This window comes from Pteropus alecto, unplaced genomic scaffold (genome assembly GCF_000325575.1).
Source record: "Pteropus alecto unplaced genomic scaffold, ASM32557v1 scaffold195, whole genome shotgun sequence".
In the NCBI taxonomy this organism is placed as follows: domain Eukaryota; kingdom Metazoa; phylum Chordata; class Mammalia; order Chiroptera; family Pteropodidae; genus Pteropus; species Pteropus alecto.
This window is the reverse complement of record NW_006438073.1, coordinates 9,366,142-9,372,320: the sequence shown is the minus strand read 5'-3', so window position 1 is coordinate 9,372,320 and position 6,179 is coordinate 9,366,142.

Here is a 6,179-nt window from a genome sequence, read left to right as displayed (position 1 = left end):
GAGCTGCCTCATCTCTCTGTTTCCGGCTTTGCTGAGGCACAGCTGGCAAAGTGGCAGGACACCTGAAGGGTCCGATGTGGTGATCTGACACACGTACACACTCGGAAGAAACTCCCCTCGCCGAGCCGATGAGTGCACTCGTGACCTCGCGTGACCGACTTTCTGGGTGTGTTGGTGAGAACGTTCAAGTTCTCCTGTCTTAGCGGCTTTGCACCACGACGCGGGGGACCAGCTACAGACTCCGCGTGACACCTCAGAGCCCCAGGCCTCATTCATCGTATAACTGGGAGCGTGTCATATTTAAAACGTCCACTCCCTATTTTCCGCAGCCCCCGCCCCCGGGCAAGCACTTTGCTGCTGTTTCTATGCGTTCGACGGTCTTTTCCGACTTCGCCTGTGCGATGACACGAGGTGTTTGCCTTGCTCTGTCTGGATGTTCCTCTCGGCGTCACGTCCTCCAGGGCCATCCGAGTCCTCGCCGATGACAGGACTCTCTCCCTTCTCGAGGCTGCATAGTAACACTCCATTGCATGCTCCGTGCCGCCCCCTTTATCCGTGCGTCCGTGGAGGGGTGCCCGCCCGCCGTGAACAGGAGGGGGGTCTCTCTTCGAGACAGTGATGTCTCTTCGCTTGGATATGTACCCAGAAGTGGGGCTCCAGGCCTACTTTCCACAGCTTGGGGACCCCCGTGCTGTTTTCCGTAGGACAGAACCCAGGCCGTTCTCATCAGCAGTGCAGGCTGCCCTTCCTCCGCAGCCTCTTGTCTTTTTGGCAGTAGACGCCCTAACAGGTGCGAGGTGACATCTCCCTGAGGTTTCCATTTGCGTCTTTCCCTGATGGTCGGTGATGAGAAGCAGCTTTGCGTGTTCCTGCTGGCCATTTGTGTATCTTTGTTGGGAAAGATGTCCGAGTCTTTTGCCTCTTTTTCGGTTGGGTTTATTTGGGTTCTTTTACTATAGCGTTGCTTCAGCTCCTTATAAATCTTGGATGTTAACTCCTCGTCAGACATGCGGTTTGTAGATCCTCTCTCCCGCTCTGCAGGCCGCCTTTTCCTTTGCCGAGCGGAAGCTTTGCAGTTTGATGTGGTCCCCCTTGTGCTGTTTCCCTTGCGCTGTTTTGCATTTGGTATGAAATCCAAAAAGAAAAAAATGATTGCCAAGATAGATGGCAAGGAGCTCACCCCCAAGGTCTTCTTCTAGGAGTTTTATGGTTTCAGGTCTAACATTCAAATCTTTAATCTATTTTGAGTTGGGTTTTGTTTGTGGAGGAAGATAAGCCTTCGGTCTCATTCTTTTGTATGTGGCTGGACAGCCTTCCCAACACCATTTATTGAAGAGACTGTCTTTTCTCTATTGTATGTTCTTGACTCCTCCATAGAAAATTAGTTGACCATATATGTGTGGGTTTATTTCTGGGCTCTTTATTCTGTTCCCTGGACCTATGTGTCTGTTTTTATGCCGGCGCCAAGCTGTTTTTGATGACTGCAGCTTTATAATGTTGTTTGAAATCAGGAGATGCCTCCAGCTTTGTTCTTTCTCAAGATTGCTTTGACTTTTTGGAGTTTTTTATGGCTCCATACAAATTTTAGGATTGTTTGTCCCATTTCTGTAAAAAATGCCATTGGAATTTTGATAGAGATTGCATTGAATCTGTAGATGGCTTCGGGTAATGTGGGCATTTTAACAAGATTAATTTTTTCCGTGCATGAGCATAGAATACCTTTCCATTTATTTGTGTCCTCTTCAATTTCTCCCATCAATATCTTGTAGTTTTCAGTGCACAGATCTTTCACCTCCTTGGTTAAATTTATTTCTAAGTATTTATTTTTTTGATGCAACTCTAAATAGAATGGTTTTCCTAATTTCTCTTTCTGACAGCTTATTGTCGGTGTATAGTAACGCAAGTGATTTTTTTTGTTGTTGGTTTTGTATATCCTATGATATTCTGAAATCATTTATTAATTTTAACAGTTTTTTTTGGTGGAGTCTTAGGGGTTCTCTCTATATAATATGTTATCTGCAAATAGAGACAATTTTACTTCTTCCTTTCTAATTCGGATGTGTTTTATTTCTTTTTCTTGCCTAATTACTCTAGCGAGGACCTCAGTTACTACCTTGAGTAACAATGGTGAGAGTGGACATCCTTGCCTCGTTCCTGATCTCAGAGATAAAGCTTCCAGTGTTTCGCCTTTGAGTATGATGTTAGCTGTGAGTATGTCACGCATGGCCTTTGTTATGTCGAGGTATGTTTTCTCCATAGCCAGTTTGTTGAGAGTTTCATCATGAAGAGATGTTAAATTTTGTCAGATGCTTTTTCTGTGTCGATTGAAAAGATGAAGAGGTTTTTATTCTTCATTTTGTTAATGTGGTGTGTCGCGTTAATTTATTTGCAGATGTTAAGCCAGCTCTGCATCCCTGGTATACGATTCATTTGATGCATTGCAGAATTTGGTTTGCTAAGATTTTTGTTGAGAATATTTGCATCTATGTTCATTGGGGATATCGAGCTATAATTTTCTTTTCTTGTATCGTCTTTTTCTGGCTTTGATATCAGGGTAATGCTGGCTTCATAAAATGAGTTCGGAAATGTTTCCTCTTCTTTTATTTTATGGAAGAGTTTGAGAGGATTCGTATTAATTCTCCTTTAAATGTAGGTAGAATTCACTAGGGAAGCCATTTGGTCCTTGACTTTTGTTTTGGGGAAGTTTTTGATTTCTGACTCAGTGTCCTTACTAGTCATCAATCTATTTAAATGTTCTATTTCAACATAATTTAGTCTTGATGGCTTGTGTGTTTTAGGATTTATCCATCTCTTCCAGGTTGTCTGAGTTTGGGGTGTCTAATTGTTCAGAGTAGTCTCTATGATCCTTTGTTTTTCTGTGATATCAGTTGTAACATCTCCTCTTTTATTTCCGATTCTATTTTTCGAGTCTTTTCTCCCTTTTAAGTCTATATAAAAGTTTATCTATTGTTTCGAAAAATAGCTCTCAGTTTCATTGATCTTTTCTACTGTCTTTTTAGTTCCTATTTAATTTATGTCTGCTCTGATCTTCGTTATTTCCTTCCTTCTGCTAACTTTGGGCTTGGTTTGTTCTGCTTTTTCAAGCTCCTTGAGGTGTAAAGTTTCTTGAAGTATAAAGTTCCTTGAGGTGTAAAAATTAGGTTGTTTATTTGAGACTTTTCTTCTGTTTTAATGTGTAGCATCTACCATTATAAACTTCCCTCCTAGAACTGCTTCTGCTGCCCCACATACGCTCTGCTATACTGTTTCCATTTTCACTTGTCTCGATATGCTTTTTTCTTTCTCCTTAGACCCATTGGTCGTTCAGGAGCTCGTTGTTTAATCTCCACACATATGTGAATTTTCTAGTTTTCTTCCTGTAATTGATTTCTAGTTTCGTATCATTGTGGTTAGAAAAGATGGCTTGATATGATTTCGGTCTTTTTAAATTTATTATGACTTGTTCTGTGGCCTAACGTATAATCTGGAGAATGTTCTATGGACATGAGAATGTACATTCTGGTGCCGTTGGATGGGATGTTCTGTATATATCTATTAGGAGCATCTGATCTAATGTGTAGTTTAAGTCTAGCTTTTCCTTATTGATTTTCTGTCTAAACAGTGTGTTCGTTGTTGAAAGTGGGGTCTGGAAGTCCCCTGCTATTTTTGTACTGCTGTTCATTTTTCCCTTCAGATATGGTAATTTTGCTTTATATATTTTGGGGTTCCTATTTTGTCTGCATAAATATTTATAATTATTATATCCTTTTGATGAATTGACCCATTTATTATTACACGATGACCTTGGTCTCTTATTATAGTCTTAGCTTAAAGTCTGTTTGGTCTGATGTAAGTATAGCTACCTCTGCTTTTTACAAAAAAATTTCCATTCGCACAAACTATCTTTCCATCCCTTCCCTTCGCCTGTCTGTCCTTAACGCTGAGGTCAGTGTCTCATAGGCGGCGTATAGCTGGGTCTTATTTTTCATCCATTCAGTCACTCTACGATTTTCCATTAAAGCGTTTAGTCCACTTACATTTAAAGTAATTCTTGGTAGGTACAGACTCACTGTTGCCATTTTGCTCGTTGTTTTCTGGGTCGTTTCGTATCCCTGTGCTCCTTTCTTTGTGGTTTAATGATGTGATGCTTCTACTCCGTTCTTTGTCTTGCGTGTGTCTGCTGTCGGCTTATGCTTTACAGGCACCATGAGGCTTACATAAAACACCTTATACTTACAACAGTCTATTTTAAGCTGAGAATAACTCAGCTTTGAACATACACCGAATCTCCCCCACCCCCACATTTTCGTGTCCCTATTTGCATCTTTTTGCAGTGTGTATCCATTAACAAATTACTGTAGTATAGTTAGTTGTTTTTAATATGTTGCCTTTTAACCTTCACCCGAGGCTTACCCAGGACCATTGCAACACGAAGGTGTTCTGCGTTTAAGTAAACATTCGCTTTCTATTTCCGTGTGTTTTCCTGTTACCAATTAGTTTTGTTTCGACGTGAAGACCTGGCTTTGACTTTGTTTCTACGGCCACGCTCGTGGTGATGAACTCCTTCAGCTTCCGTTTGTCTGGAAAACCTTTTTTCTCGCCTTCGATCCTGAAGGGCGGCCTGGCCAGGTAGCGTGTTCAGTCTGCAGTATTTTCCTTTCAGCTCTTTGAATACATTATCCCTTCCCTTTCCGGCCTATGAGGTTTCTGTTGAAAAATAGGCTGATACCCTTCTGGGAGGCCTTCTACCTAACGAGTTGCTTTTCTCTTGCTGCTTTTAAGAGTCTCTTCTTGTCTTTGACATTCGAACAGTTTGATCATAATGCATCTCAGCGCGGATCTCTATAGATTCATCTTCTTTTCTCTGGTACTTTCTTGGCTTCTCCGGTCTGGATGTGTTTCTTTCCCCGAGTTGGGAACATTTTCAGCCATTATTTATTTGAATAAACTTTCTGTCCCTTTCTCTTTGTTTTCCTTCTGGGATTGCTATAGTGCCAATACTGACCCATTTGATGGTGCTCCAAAAGTCCTGTAAGCCAGCGGTCCCCGACCTTTTTGGCACTGGGAACCGTATTAACCTTGTGCTCATAAGAATGATTTTAAATCGATGACGTGAATGAAAATATCATTTTGATGTTTATCAAATTTTCTGAATTATAAGATTTGTGATGGATAACTAATAGTACAGATAATGCTCAAGATTCCGTATTATTTCCTGTGGTTAGAATTCTGACCTGAAAGCCATAAAATACAGAGATAAGAAAATTATACGCATATAGGCTGAAATGACGCTCTCTTGAATGGTGGATGTTGTTTTGCAGAGACATGACATGAGTCACATGTAATTTTAAATTTCCTAGGAGTCACATTTAAAAAGGTCAAAAGAAACCAGGGAAATTAATCTTCAAAATATTTTTAACTCAATATATACAAAATAAAATCATTTTCAACACATAATCAATATAAAAATTATCAATAAAATATTTCACCCTTTTTTTTGTACTAAGTCTTCAAAATCAGATGTGCATTTAATATTTATAACACATCGCATTTCATATGCTCCATTGCCACCTGTGCCTAGTAGCCACTATATCTGGCAGCACAGGTCAAGAAATTGGTATATGTAAAAGTTATCAGACAGAGGGAATTGATCATAAGTTTGACATAAGTCACTATAATAATAATTCAATCTTGGGTGGCACTTGGTAGTATGGTATTTAAGAGACGACCCTAAAACCTCAGTGACATGTAACGTTGACGCTTTATGATCGCTCGCAAGTCCACAAGTGAGCTGGGTGGTTCTGTCGATGGAGCCAATGTGGCTGAGCTCGCTCAGGCACCTGTGTTCGGCCGAAGGCGGCCCCCACCAGCTGCTCTTGTCCCCGGCTTCGGCTGGGACAGCTCGCCCCTGCCCTGCGTGTTCTCCCGTCCTCGCCAGGCCGGCCCAAGCCCGCTCTCAGGAAAAGGGCATCGCTCAGAGCAGGTGCGGTGCCCCTTCTCACGTCTCATTGACCGAAGCAGGTCTCGGCCAAGGCCGATTCGCTGTGCAGGAAGCCGAGTCCGCCTGCTGATGAGAGATCTGCAGGATCACACGGTAAAGGACGCGGATGCCATCGGTCACCTCGGGTGGCGCAGTACAGATGTCTATGCTGGTCACACGAGTGGGCCATTTCTTCGAG